Source organism: Mus musculus, chromosome 4 (genome assembly GCF_000001635.26).
Source record: "Mus musculus strain C57BL/6J chromosome 4, GRCm38.p6 C57BL/6J".
Lineage (NCBI taxonomy): Eukaryota > Metazoa > Chordata > Mammalia > Rodentia > Muridae > Mus > Mus musculus.
In genome coordinates, this window is record NC_000070.6 from 149,510,084 (window position 1) to 149,525,796 (window position 15,713).

At 47.9% G+C, this 15,713-nt stretch overlaps 1 protein-coding gene and 1 non-coding gene across 2 annotated transcripts in view; one reads left to right on the top strand and one right to left on the bottom strand.

Annotated features, from left to right (window-relative positions):
• Window positions 1–7,095: 7,095 nt before the first annotated feature.
• On the bottom strand, window positions 7,096–7,199 carry Gm24381. The gene has a single exon (XR_003955448.1). It is a non-coding gene; the product is annotated as a U6 spliceosomal RNA (small nuclear RNA).
• A 958-nt stretch (window positions 7,200–8,157) lies between these two features.
• The window catches only part of Ctnnbip1 (catenin beta interacting protein 1), a 48,197-nt gene continuing 40,641 nt past the window's right edge, over window positions 8,158–15,713 (top strand). The window contains exon 1 of the mRNA NM_023465.4: window positions 8,158–8,296. The gene's annotated coding sequence lies outside the window, so the exon portion shown is untranslated. The remainder of the gene's footprint in view (window positions 8,297–15,713) is intronic.

Sequence of the window (15,713 nt, forward strand, 5' to 3'; positions counted from 1 at the left end):
TGACATTTTCAGCAGAGCATGGTGGTGCACACCTGGAACCCCAGCCCCTGGGAGGGGAAAGCAGGAAGATCAGGAGCTCAAGGGTACCTCATGATGCCAAGAACAGGTCAGGCTGGTGTAGGTGGGCTGTGAGTTCAGGCCTATCTGACAAGGGCTAGGGAGGTGGCTCAGAAGCTCAGAGTTCTGACTGCACTAGCGTGAGGACCAGAGTTCAAATCCCCAGCACCCACATCAAAAGTGGGTGTGGTTACAAGAACCTGTCGCCCCAGTGCATTGATAACAAGGTGATCACAGGTTCACTAACTGCCAGACTATAAGAAAAGCTGTGAGCTCTAGATTCAGAAAGAGACCCTTCTTTTTTTTTTTTTTAAAGATTTATTTATTGATCATATGTAAGTACACTGTAGCTGTCCTCAGACACTCGAGAAGAGGGAGTCAGATCTCGTTAGGGACGGTTGTGAGCCACCATGTGGTTGCTGGGATTTGAACTCTGGACCTTCAGAAGAGCAGTCAGGTGCTCTTACCCAATGAGCTATCTCACCAGCCCTTTTTTTGGTTTTTTGAGACAGGGTTTCTCTGTGTAGCTCTGGCTGTCCTGGAACTCACTTTGTAGACCAGGCTGGCCTCGAACTCAGAAATCCGCCTGCCTCTGCCTCCCAAGTGCTGGGATTAAAGGCGTGCGCCACCACGCCCGGCTAGAGACCCTTCTTCAAGGGAACAGGTCGGGTGGAGTTGGAACAGGATACTAATGTCCTCCTGGGGCACACATGGGCGTACACCCCTACACATAGGTATGCGTGCACCATGCATACCTATAGCACATGCGCACAAAAATCTTGTCAACATTTCATGCCCTCTCCTTGATATCATAAATGGAAGCGCGCTATAGCAAGTTTATTTTAAATTCTAACTTTGTCCCTGCTGTTTCCAAACATAACCCAGCTTGTCATCTTTTAAAGGGAAAAGAAAGTAATAGAAAAAGATGAAATCATCTTTTCTGAGTATCTTGATATAGTTCTCTGAGCTCTATAGCTTATGTTAATTAAAGTGACTTCAACAGAGGATCCAAGAGTGTAGCTTCCTTTAAAAAAAAAAAAAAGGCCTGTGTTGGCTCTAATGTTCATTGCTTAAATAATTAATAATCATGGCTGCCTGTCATGCACCATGTGGGAGCAGAGGGAGTCCTCTCAGATCACAGCATATGTGCACCATGCACCATGCATGTCTGCTTCAGCTTCTGTGTGAGGCTCTTCATTAGCAGGCAGCAGCGCCAAGATGCGCCACCCTCGGCCTTTAGTGTTTCTTACCCTTAAAAAAAACGAGGCCTCTCTGCTTAACCAGCTGGGAGGCCTCTGCTGCCAACGGGAAGTGTTTTCCCACAAGAATTGTAATGAAGTGACAAAGAGGTTGGGTTGTGGAGAAACACAACTACAAAGTTCATTTAGATTGAGCAATCTCTGCTGGACAGAGTAAAATCTGGCTGTCACAGGGTGCGAGGTGAGAAGGCAAGGTTAGACCTGAGCTGCATACATCACAGAGAACCCCAGACCACCAATAGCAAAAGATATCTGTGACACAGGAAGGCCTAGTGTAGAGGAGGTTTGCCGTTTGTTTTTCTACCATGATGTGAAGGGGAAAGGCAGAACAAGGCTGCAGATAGCAGTGACCGTCCGGCTCTGGGACCTCACACTGCTCTCTGTCCATCCCTCTCTGTGGCCAGGAAGGAGCCGCTTGTCAGTCATGGTCTCAGCCTCTCCAGATACTCTGATAATCCCGCAGCATCTGCAGGTATGAAATCAGGTAGCTGTGTTCTAGGAGGGGCATGGTGAGTATTTTAGTACTCACTCACAGAGAGTGGAAGCTATTTGCTTTTAGGGACTGTCTTTCTCTTCAGTCCCTAATTGGACAATAACCAGCGGTCAAAAGCATGCACAGAGTGCGTTTAAAGGCAGCAGGCTGAGTGTTTGCATTCAAAGTGAGATCTCATCGTTCTATCGAGTGATTAGAATGTCCGAAGCTGCCCCTGCAGTCTGACCCAGTGCGCTCTTACAAACATGCAGGTCTGCAAACTACTAGCCCAGGAAAGTGGCAGTGACTTCTGGATACTGATCCCAAGTACATATATCAGGGCTTTGTGATGTGGTGGGTACCCCCCTTATCAAATGCTGTGGAGACCAACATTCTGGGAGCAGGCTGGCAGCCAGCCAGATGTTCACAGCTGTACGTACCCTACTTAGGACGCAAAATATGTATATTCACAGATCTACAAAATGCTTTCATCGGCATGTTTAATAATTCCTTGTTATCTCCAAAGGAAAATCGATTGAGTTTTTGCCAAGGCACAACCAAGGAGGATGGAACCTGACTGCCAGTCCCTGTCCCCTGTGCATCTGGCCTCCAAATGTCCGTCCTCTGAAAAGTTAGAGCCATCCCAAATAGAACCAGATCTCAGGCGTAGGGACCAAAATAAAAGGTACTTATTTCACTTAAACATGCACACATGCACCTTGACGCACATATTAAAGTCTACGGACAGTCTTGAGTCAGTCCTCAGCTCCCATCTTGTTTGAGAGAGGCTCTCTGTTCAGCCACACCCACACCAGGCTAGCTGGCTGTGAGCTTCCAGGGGTTCTCAAGTCTCTGCCTCCTGATCTGGCCCTAGGATTAGACACGCACTACCTTGTCTGCCTTTAAAGGGTTCTGGGAATCAGAAACCGGGACAGGGTTATAGACTTGTCATATAACCGTCCTTAATGCTTTGCCCTCTGTCCAACCCCCTACCCCAACCCCTGTGTGTGTCAGTGTGTGTGTCCGTGTTGTGCATGTGCATGTCCGTATGTGTAGGACAACTGTGTGGAGTTGATTTCCTCCTTCCATTTTCTTGGGTTAGAATATCAAACTTAGCTCACCAGGCTTGGGTGTCAAGTACTTTTACCCACCGTGTCGCATCGGTGGGGCTTTTTGTTAGTGATTTTGAAACAGAATCCCACTCCCGTAGCCCAGGCTAGCCTGAAACTTAATATGTAACAGCGAAGTCTAGTCTTGCCTCGAACTCATGGCAATCCTCCTGTGTCAGGCTCAGAAGACTACAGGTGTGAGCCACCATGCTCATCTCTGTTTACTATAATTTTTGCTAGTTAATAAGTTGTTATGACTAAATTTTATTATTTAACTTGTTTGTTTGTCTGCATATATATATATATATATACATATATACACATACATACATATATATACATACATATATATACACACACATATATACACACATATATACATATATGTGCATATACATATATACACACACACATATATGTATTATATGTGTGTATACATACACATATGTGTATATGTGTATATACACATATATGTATGTGTGTATATATATGTATGTATATATATTAATTTTGGTTTCTTGAAACAGGGTTTCTCAAAACAAGGTTTCTCTGGGTAGTCTTGGCTGTCATGAAACTAGCTCTGCAGACCAGGCTGGTCTCAAACTCACAGATACCCACCTGTCTTTGCCTTTCAAATGCTCCCAGTCACTACTGGGTACATTTAAATTGTTTTTAGCAAATCCAACACTACCAACAGTGCATTTAAATTTTTTAAAAAAGATTTATTTATTTTATGTATACAAGTACACTGTAGTTGTCTTTAGACACACCAGAAGAAGGTATCAGATCACATTGCAGATGGTTATGAACCACTATGTGGCAGCTGGGAATTGAACTCAGGACTTTTGGAAGAGCAGTCGGTGCTTTTAACCGCTGAGCCATCTCTCCAAGCCCTTTAAATTTTTTTAAAAACTGGTTTACCCGCTCCTTTTGTGGCACTGGGGTCAGACTCAGTGCTTGTCCATGCTAGGCAAGCACATGGCCTCAGAGGTACATCTCAGCCTATGTTTATGTTACTTTCTTGTCTACTTAAGGAAGGGCTTATTTTAATGTGTGGCTGAAGAGTCCACCCTGATGGGGAGGCCCGACAGTGGGGCTGGGGGGCGGCTGCTCACATCACAGCTGCCGGCAGGAAGCCGAGAGATGGATGCTGGTGTCCAGCTTGCTTTCTCCTTTTTATGAGCCTGGGAATGCAACCCGTGGGGTAATGCTGCCCACATTTAATTCACCTCATCTAGTTAATAGCGTGTAGACATGCCCACAGATGTGTCTCCAGGGTGAGTTTAGGCCCTGTCATATTGACAGTTAATATTAACCATCACTGTCAGAGTCTAGCATTCTTGTTCTGCTTCGGAGTTTGTTTTGAGCTATGTAATGGCGGTGCCCATCCTGGCACTGGGCTTGTGTCCTTCCTGCTCCTCAAGAGAGACTGTCAGAACTGACAAATGTCCCTTACTTCCTAGGCATAGGGTGGAGCCAGAGATAACCTAAAGTAATTCTGCTGCCTAGAAATGCCCATTGCCCAACTCTGAACTCCTGGGGTCACTCCGAGGCTGACTTGTGTTGATAAATTTACTGTAATTTTGAACCCTAAACACATAGAGAGATGGCTCGTGGTTAGGAGCACTGGCTGTTCTTGCAGAGGATCAGGGTTGGGTTCCCAGCACCCACATGGCAGTCATTTGTAGTTTCAGTTCCAAGGGGCCCAGTGCCCTCTTTTGAGATCTGAGGGCACCACATGCACATGGTGATTAGACACACAGTCAGGCCAACACTCAGACACACAGTCAGGCCAACACTCAGACACACAGTCAGGCCAACACTCAGACACACAGTCAGGCCAACACTCAGACACACAGTCAGGCCAACACTCAGACACATAAAACCAAATAATTAAAACTAAAAAATACATATGAAAACTTGGGAAAACTCAGAAGTAGCCATTCTTTCTCTCCAGCACATGTAGTCTTCTGCATTTCCTTCCCGCTCGGTCCTTAAGCATCTTTATGAGAACATAATCCACACTCTTCCATCTCGACTAGCAAGCAACACCAACAGTTTTTATTGATTTGCGTAAACATGAGTATTTCTAGAAAAACACTGTGATCGTGTGCTTCTGCATCTGTGTGTTCGCTGGGAAACCTGAAGGCCCCACTGGGAAGCTGTAGTCCTGGCAAATATTTGAGCCTTTGCTCCAGGCACAGTGCCTTCGGGACACTGTTGGAGATCCAGTCATGAGTAAGGCATATGCAAGGCCTTCGAGGATTCATAATCCTCATGGCAGCTCACCACCATGTCACTCAGGTATGACTAAGGTGCAGTTTGTGGAATCAAGAGTACTGAGCAGCCCGGCAGTGGTGGCGCAGGTCTTTAATCCCAGCACTTGGGAGGCAGAGGCAGGCAGATTTCACTTTGATGTGACTGTGAGGCCTGGCCTACATAGTGAGTTCCAGGGCAGCCAGGGTTATACAGAGAAACCCTGTCTCGAAAAAACCGGAAAAAAAAAAAAGGAACAATCTGAGCATTTCAGATATAAGGGTAATGTTTTAAAATGTCTATGGCGAGAGGCGGGGTGGTTGGTAGTTGAATCCTCAGCACCCACATAAAAGCTTGTAATCAAAGAGCTGAGTAGGCAGAGCCCTGGGGCTTGCCAGTCTCGCTGGTCTACTCTTAATTAATTAAAAGAATATTTTTAACATGTTTGAATGGAGGTACTCTGTGTGGATGGATAATGCTGCTTCCAGAAGCTGTAAGTCTTCAGTGGAGGTGTGAGCCTCTCTCTGTGAACTGGTGGCCAGGGAGCCACGGAGGCTTCAAAACAATGGAGGCGCCATTGCGTGGTACTGCTCTTGATCACCTACCTGCTGCCTTGCTGAAGACACCACACACTAGGGATGCTGCACACAGTCACATCAAAGTGAAACCAAGGCAGCGGCTTTCTGCCTTGTGGCTAGCAAAGTGTCACAAGGTGCTTGCTATGCAGGCTGCTGCTTGATGAGAGAACTCATCAAGAGGCTGGCGAGCTGGCTCAGTGGTTAAGAACACCAGCTGCTCTTCCAGAGGACCAGTTCCCAGCACCCATGTGGCAGCTCACAACTGTCTGTAACTCCAGTTCCAGGGGGTCCAACACCCTCACACATGAAGGCAAGACACCAATACATATGAAATAAAGATAAATAAGTCATTAAAGGAAATAAAAAAACCCAGGAAGTGTTCCTCAGCTTCAGGACTAATGAGAGAAACTAACTTACTCAAAAAAACAAACACAAACAAACAAAAACAAAAAAAAAACCAAAAAAATAGAATAAGGCAAAAAGAAAACCAGAAGATACTAGACTTTGACTTTTGACCTCCACACAGATGTACACATACAAACAACATGCACACATTTAACTGTTGTGTAGCAGTTCCCTCCAAGATGAAAACCTTCTGTCTTTGAAGGAAGGTCCTTTAAACACAGATGTTAAAGGGAAGACAAAGGGACTGTATTTTTTTAAGGAAGATAAAACATTCCATCCTATAGCTAAACTTACTAAACTCAGGAGGTAAACAATTCAGTGGCTTCAGGAAGTTCCTGAAATTGACCAGATTCACTAGCCCCCTTCCTTTCCAAGCAATAAAGCCGACTGAACTACCTAGAAGAGGCATGGACCAACCAAGCTACAGGGCAAGGACATTTTCCAACCTGCTGTGCTACCTATGGACTGTGCAGTGTGTTTCAGGTTCCCAGCTTTTGTCACTCATGCTAGGGTGGACTTTGGTGACACAATCGTCTTTGAGTCATTTCTGTTCTTGTAACTTCACCCATACTCCTATAAGTCACACCAATAAAATTCATAGGTTTACCAAGTTGGATTTTGGTAGAGTTTTGGTCTGCAGTTGGCTCCCTGTCTGAGGTGAGTAGATGTTTGCTCTCCCCAGGCATAGTCATATAACAACAACACACAAGAGTTTACAAGCTGGGTATGATGGCGCACGCCTTTAATCCCAGCACTTGGGAGGCAGAGCCAGGCAGATTTCTGAGTTCGAGGCCAGCCTGGTCTACAGAGTGAGTTCCAGGACAGCCAGAGCTACACAGAGAAACCCTGTCTTGAAAAAAACAAACAAACAAACAAAAAAACAAAAACAAACAAAAAAAAAAACAAACACAGTTTACTGTATTTTTAAGGTTTTAGTTTTTGTCATTTAAAATTCTATTTTTACTATGGAATGCTTCACAGATCTGTGTGTCATCCTTGTGCCAGGCCCATGCTGATCTCTGTATTGTTTCAATTTTAGTATGTATGCTACCGGAATGAGTACCATTTTTAGTTTTTAAATTTATTTATTCAATTGATTTTTATGTGTGGATGCCTGTTGTATGTATACCATGGGTAGGTGCCCATGGACACTAGCAGAGAGTATACTCAGCTAAGAGCTCTTGCTGCTTCTGTAGAGGACCAGAGTTCAGTTCCCAGCCCCACATGGTTGCTCGCAACTGTCTGTAATTCGTTTCAGGGAATCCATGCCAAGGCATTAGACATACATGTGGCACACATACAAACATGGAGGCACACACATAAATTTTTCAAAAATAAATTGGAAATGATACCACTCTTAAGCATTCATGTGCCTTTAAACTAAAAGCAATTTGCCGAAAATGAACAATTTTCCCCTTTCAACCTCTCCAGATACAGCAAGACTGCCGGTAGAAAGATTTTAATCACAGAGGCCCTGGGCACTCTGGATTTCACAGACCCCAGGCTAGGCCCCAAATTCAAGAGCAGACCTAACTGTTCCAAGATACCACGCCCACGCCACTAAATAGTCTGCAACCTCTTCCATTTCATTCTTTCTGGGGTTCTGGGTCAAGTGGCCTCAGTGAAAATTCTACCCTATATGACCCCTCACTCTAGCCTCGCCTGCTCCTCCCCTGGGTTCTCAGTACAGACAGAGCCCCTACCCACCCACCGCGAGACCCCGCCCACGAGCCTCTGGTCCCGCCCTCAACCAGAGATGACCAATGAGTTGTCCTTCTCGTGTTGAGGCTCAGGGTTCCGCCCTCCAGCAAGCAGCCCGCCCCAAAGGTGTGTTAACCAATGCCTGTTCCTTTCCCGCTCTAGGGGCTCCACCCCTTCAGGCCCCGCCCCTCAGGGTACCTCCCTCTGGGGCGTGGTCGGCGCCGCGCCTCCGCCGCGCGCGCGGAGCCTGATGCCGCCCCCCTCCGCCGGTCCCTCCTCCGGCAGCCTGGCGCCTCCCTCCCTCCCGGCCGCGGTGACTCACGGAGAGGCGGAGGCTGAGGCGGCCGCTCCTGGTGCTGCTGCCGCCGCCGCGGCTGCTTCTCCGGCTGAGCGCGCCCCGGAACAGGCCGCCGCGCTCCGGACCCGCAGCCCCCGGCGCCGCGCGTTCGGGCGGCCCAGGTAAGCGCGAGGCCGGGCCGCGACCGCAGCATGGGGGCCGGCGCTGCGCCGGGACGCGGGGGAGCCGCCGGCCCTTTGTCTCCCGGGGAGGGGCCGCGGAAGGCACCTTCGACCCCGCAGAGACCCACCGGGCCGGCTCCGCTGGCGCGGCGCCCTGGGCCTGGACCCGTCGTCCCCACCACACCCGGCGCTGCTACCTCCCGCCGCAGACCACCCTGCTGCCTTCCTCCCTTTCTCTTGGGGGTCTCCTCCACAGGTGTCCCAGTTGCTCACCCCTCTGGGCCCGCGTGCTTGTCATCGTCTGTCCACCCTCCTGGTCCCATTGCCCTGTCTCTTCCTCACCTTACCGCACCTCTTTCCCAGCATCCTGACTCTCCATGTTTCCCTTCCTAGATGCTGCCAAGGTCTGTCTGTCCGCCCAGCTGCCCTTCCTCCCTTTCTAGTTTAAATGCACCGTCCGCTCCCCTGATTCCACCTCTCCTTGGTGTTTTTGGAAGGTACATGTGAGAGACACATGTCTCACCTTCGCAGGGCACTTGGGAACGTGAGCCTGCAGATTAACCACTCGGACCTCCAAATTGCATGTATCCCCTCCTTTTTGCCACCCCTATCAAGGTTGCACTTCCCTTTTCCGTGAGCCTGGAGCTCTGGACACTTTACCTGCAGAGGCCCTGCAGCCTTTGCATGCTTCTGTGTATGGAACTTGACTTAGGAGTAACTCTGCCGGTTAGCTCATGGGAAGGCCCAAGGGGATCAAGAGTTTTATGAATAATGAGACGTGCGGCTTGCAGCACTTTCTATCTGAGGATCTAACTATGCTCTAGCTGTTAATTATTCTGTCTCCTGTCACTTACAGATCCAAAGGAAGTGTGCCTAGATAACTGCTGGGTAAACTGAGGCACAGAGTATGTTGCTGTGGGATCTGGAGGCAAGTCAGTTTGTCTTGAGATTTAGTTCTCAAGTGGCTTCTGGCTTCTTGGCTTCTGGCTCGCTCCTACCACCACCAGGCTCTTGTTCCTGGCTGGAAACCCTGTGATAACTGATCTCTGCTGCCATGAAGGTGTCTGGAGACGCCAGCACTTCCTTGGATTCAAAGCAGGACTTTGAATCACAAATAAAGGTGCCAACTGTTCAGTGCCAGTGTGTCACTCATGGCTTCCTGGTAGAGCCAGTGTGGTCCATGAGGACAGACAGAAGTTACCTCTGTGAGATGGAGATCCATTCATGCCTTCCATGCTCTGGGGCTTAAACAGTCCTTGCCTTCTGGGAGATGGCAACCAAGGAAGGAAAGAGCACAGATAATAACTGAGTAAAGAAATAAGTGGCTGAAACCATTAGGTGCTATGAAGGGGCCAGAACACTAGGAATCTATGGAACAAGAGGTCATCCTGACCCTCTCGAAAAGGGGAAAGGAAGGAAGAGTCTAGGTGAGAAGAATATATTGTGTAGGGTATGATACATTATCCAAAAGAGTTAGAAGCCATTAGAGTGAATTGAACAGAAAGATACTAATTAACACATGGTCTAGGTTTTAAAAGATTGTTCTGAGCAGGAAGGTAGTGGCACGTGCCTTTAATCCCAGCACTCGGGAGGCAGAAGCAGGCAGATCTCTGTGAGTTCGAGGCCAGCCCGGTCTACAGAACAAGTTCTAGGACAGCCTAAGTGACATAGAGAAATCCAGTCTCAAAAAAGAAAAATAATATAAGTGAACAAATGATTGTTCTGTCAGCCATGAAGAGACAGGGTTGTGGGGGAGGGGGCGTTGGAGGTGGAGGCAAAGGTGCTTGTCGACTGACCGCTGAGCTTGCCCAACTAGAGATGGTAATAGAAGGAAGGAAGTAGAATCAGTGTGTCCCCATTACTGGATGCAGGAAACTGGGAAGTAACACTCTGAGGAACAGCCTCTGAAAGTCTGCTGTACAGAGCGTCTCCATCTGACTTCCGCTCAGGTTGAGCTTAGGGAGTCTTGTTCAGGGTCTGTTGTGAATCAGGTACTGTGTTGGACTCTGACACAGATGAGATGAGACTCCTGGCTGTGAGTTTTCAGTCTGGTGGGTTTCATGGCTTAACTGGAAACAGTCCCCATGTTACAGCAATGTACTCACAGAACAGGCCAGCCCCTCTGATGGAGGAGAGCTTGTGGGTTTGTAAATCAGTTAGAGGTGGAGGAGAGAGGACACACTGGGCTCCGTTTCCAAGCCTGGATGCATCATTTACATGGAAGCATTAGTGCCCTGCCTCTGTTGTGTGTTGTTGCAGGAAGAAGCTGAAGGGGCTAAGAATGTAGCGCAGTTAGAGAAAATGTGTGAGGCTCCGGGTTTGGTGTCCAGTACCCTCAAGGTTAAGAAACTGGGGTAAATACACTCATCCACTTAATCCCAGCATTTGGGAGGCAGACACAGGCAGATTTCTGAGAGTTCAAGGTCTGGGAGTTCAGCCTGGTCTACATAGTGAGTCCAGACCAGCCAGGAGCTACATAGAGAGACGCTGTCATAAAAAAATAAAAATTTAAAGGATGAGGGGAGAAGAGGAGGAAAATAAGACAGTTAGAGTGCTTTGCTTGTAGGCTGGAGAACACCTGAGTGGGCCATGAACTTGAGCTATTAAATGGAATTAAACTTGGTTCTCTGCTGCTCTAATTCTGTGCTAACAGAGAGGCCTTTGGAGGTCACCTGTGTGGGCAGTGAGGACTTAGGGCTGGCTAACTCCTTTGAAGTCCCCTAGCAGGTTGTTCCTTTGCTTCAGTGCCTGTCATGATCTCTATGTCAGCTCTGTGTATATGCGTGTGTCTGAGCTGTCTGAGGCCAGGGTCTCCACTGAAGTCATCTTGTGTCTTTGGCGGTGTTTGAGGTCAGTGACCTGCGCAAAGTGTAAAGGTTGGCTGGCTGGCAGTCCTACCTCTGAGAGTCTTTTTTCGTCAGACTGTGCCTCCTTGTAGACCCCTTTCTTAGAGTGATCCGGCAGAAACTCAGCAGGTCGTCAGTGACTGTGCTCACCGGACAGGGCAGCTCTTCTTAGATGGAGCTGTTCTCTGTCCAGCCCTGCCCCCAGAGAACAGCTGCCGAGCGTGCTGACCGTGTGGTTATTTAACACTCAGCAAATATGAAGTGTTGCTCTTAATTAGAGCATGGACTTTATCCCAAACTCTGGGCTTGGATCTCGGTTCTGCCACCATAGGCTACGTGAGCGTCAGAAAGTCCTTAGCCAGTCCCTGTCTAAGCTTTCCCATTTCCCTCAGAGTTGTTGAATGGATTAAATTAAGTAATACCTATTCAGTGCTCGGAATGGCGCCTTGCACTTAGTAAGTGCTTCACTGAACTGCTAGCTATTATCTCACTTTTTAAAAGGTTAGGGCTGGGAAAATGGCTCAGGGGGTAAAGTGTTTGCCAGGCAACAACAGTAAGGCCTGTAGTTCAGATCCCCAGAACCCAAATAAATGTTGGGTGGGTGTGCCGGCCTGATAGTAATTCCAGACTCAGAAGACAGACAGGAGACCCTAGGGTAAGCTGGCTAGCAAAAGCCATGAGGAGGCTCTGAGCTTGATTGAGAGACCCTGACTCAATGAGGGAGGTAGAAGAACAATCAAAGATAGTTCCAGATATTAGCTTTGGGCTACACATGCCTGTGTGCACACATGTAACCCTTCATATGTGCAAAGCATGCACATATATGCACACCACATATGTGAGAAGGAAAATAGAAAGAGGGTGGGGAAAGAGAGAGATAGGGAATGTGTGTGTACAACGCTCAGAAGTTGGTTCTCCTCCTCCTCTGCCATGTGGGTTCTGGGATTGACCTCAGGTTAGCAGGCTTGCAGGCAAGTGCTTCACCCACTGAGCTAGCTCATCGGCCCAATTATCTCATTGTTCTTCCTTTCTCTCCCCATCTCTTCCTTCCTGCCAGAACTTAAGCTCTTTAAGGGCAGAGAGCTTTGTCTTTGTCTGTTATTATAGTTCAATTCAGATACTCAGTAAATAATTGTTTAATTGAAGCTGGGCATGATGGAGCACACCCTTAATCCCAGGATTTGGGAAACAGAGGCAGGAGGATCTCGGAATTTGAGCCTGGTCTACACAATGAGTTCCAGATAAACCAGGGCCATATAATTGAGGCCCTGTCTCAATCAATCAATCAATCAATCAATCAATTAATAAGCTGATACCAGACACCAGTCATTATTGTGTTGCAGATGTAGCCAAGATTCATTATCTAATGGAGTTTAGTTTTAGGATTTAGTTAGTTAATTTTCTTGGATACTAAACTTAGGAGCTCAGATATGCAAGGCAGCAACTGCTACACAACTACTGGCCAGGCACACTTCTCTCTTCCTTTATTGAGCATTTCTGTAGGTCAGCTTTATAACTCAGCGACAGAAAGCATCCTTAAGATCCCTGAAGCCCAGGGTCCTGCATCTAGCAATGAAGAGTAACACTAAAAAGTGAGTTAGTGAACAGATGCATACAGGGTGTTGAGGGAATGGACCTAGCTGTGAGACAGGGTGAGGGCGAGGATCCAGCTTGTTCTGAGAGGTGGCTTTTTAATGGTGACGTTGAGAGCCAAAGGGCAGCTCTGTAGGCAGCAGGTAATGGGGGCTGGAGTGTGGTGAGCAGAGTCAGGTCTGGATCCGTGGTCGTGGTCGGGAGTTGGGTTTTCTCTTGGATTCTGGAGAGTGAGAAGTTGCTGCCCGGGAGCTCTTCCTGGAGTTTTCAGAAGAATGCATTCCAGGAGAAGGATCAGGAAGCCAGGAAGAACAGTTGGCCGGAGTGGGAGCTGTTAGTTCTGGGGAGGTCTTTGCAGACCAGCAGGTTCTGATTGGATAACACTCAGAAAATCCAGGAGTCAATGGCTAGGTTGACCAGACCTGCAGACTTAACTGAGCTTTTTTTCTCTGGAGTCTGTAAATCAGCAAGCATTGTCTAGTGCTAAGATGCTGGGTGAGCCCTTAGCTCCTTGCTCTCCAGCAAGGGGGTGTCTCACAGACTCTGTTTCAAGCTATGTAAATTAGTCCTCCCTCCCACCCCCTTCCCTCTGTCCTCTTTCCTACTCCTCTTCCTTATTATTATTATTGTTATTATTTTTGTAGTACTGGACTCAAACCCAGGGTCTTGCACATATTAGGCAAGCACTTTAGCCTTGAGCTACATTCCTATCCCTGAGCTTCTGATATATCATGGTTGAATAGGTAGCTTTCCTGATTTCTCTTCTCTTCTAGACTCTTTCCAAGTATCAGCAGGCCTGCTTTGGAGAGCCAGGCACATTGTCACCTCTGAGCACCTGCTGTCTGGTCGCTTGATAAGAACACAGTGATGTCTAGAAAGAACAGGTTTGCTTTGCTCTGCATGGAGCAGAATTAGAAACTTAGCAGAGAAGGGTGGGCAGAGGCGCAGCTCACTGGGAGCCAGGGCTGCCTTGGCCTGATGCAGTAGCAGCTCCCATGCTCCCTCAGGCATGCCATTGTCCATTATGGTGCATGTCGCCCATGTCCGCCAACTTGGAGAGACCAAAGGACTTAGCAGGGATCAAATTGGTCTCTTTTTATAAGTCCCACTCAGGGTCCTAGGCATTTCATTGACAGAGTCCGAAACAACAATTAGTCACATGTCATCTGTGCTCCCCTAAGAACTAAGCCCAGAGTAGGTGCAGTCTGTCGCTCACATAGCAGGGTTCCTTATAATGAGAGTGGTGTGTGCTCGTTCAGACAGTGAGAGACACTCTGTGTTCATTGTCTCATCTGACCTTCATCAGACTTTTGAAGATGCATGGAGTTTTTGCCACTTATGTAACCAGAAACCGAGGCCTAGCAAGGTTAGCGACCTTGTTTGGGGTTCAGCTTGTCAGGGACAAAGCGCTGACTCCCTGGCTGTGGCAAAGGTTTGAATCCTAGGCCCTTTCCTCATCTTTTCTGACCTAATTAGGGTTAATTAGCCTTCTTTTACCTCATTTTCTTTTCCTAACGGTAAATAGAGATAATGCTGCCTGGGCTTGAACTAGGTTTATGAGAGAGGACTGGGCACCAGCTGCTGACATACTCACTTATTCAAGGCCCATTACGCTCTGGTCCCCCACAGATGGGAGGACAGTGTCCCTAGAGAAGTCTACCTTGTGGTCAGTGTAACTGGACTAAAATGTCCTCCTTTTGAAATATATGAAGGATTGAGGGGTCATGAATGAATCTGTTTGTTTTGTTTTTCAAGACAGGGTTTCTCTGTGTAGCTCTGGCTGTCCTGGAGCTCACTCTGTAGACCAGGCTGGCCTCGAACTCAGAAATCCGCCTGCCTCTGCTCTGCCTCCTAAGTGCTGGGATTAAAGGCGTGCACCACCACCACCACCACCAGGCAGGTCTGTTTTCTATAGTTGTGTCCTGTGTGAGCATCTGCAAGCAGGTGTGTAAACTGTATGACACCCATGATGGAAGGGTGTTGATGTCAGGGTCACATGTGGAGCTGAGGAAATTGGTCATTTAGGCAAAGACCAGAGATGAAGAAGTGGTTGTCTCCCATGTGTCCTTCTTTTTTCTAGCGAGTCATTCAGCTAGTGAAGAGTTGGGGGGACTGAGAGTAAAGGTCGGCAATGCAGGCTTATCTAGCTCGTGGGCACTAGGACTACTGTGGTAGGTAGAGCAAAAATATCCCTAAGAGGCTGACTGTCTCATGGAGTCACATGAGTCAAAACTGTGTTCATGGGAGTGTCTGGATCTCCTGGGAACAGACTCTGGATAGAGTTTTCAGATGTGCACAGCAGCCCTGCTGTCGTGTCACTGCTAAGAAGAGCAAAGGGAAAAGCTAATAGCCTAGAGCCTTTTTCTGTGTCAGGCAGCAAATGCTGCACTTAGTGTGGGCTTTGCTGGCCACAAGGAGTGCCTTGGAAGCTGCGGTTAGGAAGAACTTGTTCCTGTGCTGGGCATGCTGGTGTGTTCCTGTGAGCCCAGCACTCCTGAGGCTAAGGCAGGAAGATCAAGAGTTTAAGGCCATCTTGGCTACAGAGCTAGTTATGGCCAACCTGTGCTACGTGACACTGTCGGGAAGGAAGGAACCTGCTTCCCTTGAGGGTTGCTTTGTCTGGTCCCCGAGGCTTCCTCTCACTGCAGATCTTTTTCCATCAACCTGGTGCCTTTTTGGTTTTTTGTTTGTTTGTTTGTTTTTGTCTTTTGGTGTGTTGTTTTCAGGCATAGTTTTGTTTTGTTTTGTTTTCTTTGAGGCTGAGTCTCACTATGTAGCTCTGGCTGGCCTGGAACTCACTGTGAAGGCTAGGCTGGCCTCACACTCAGAGATCCACCTACCTCTGCCTTTCAAGTGCTGAGATTACAGGTATGTGTCACCATGCCCAGCCACCTGGTGTGTTTAAGTAACAAATGCGCTGCCTTGATTCTCCGGGATTCTCTTCCTACCAGACAGGTTTCTCTGCTGCCAGCTTTAAA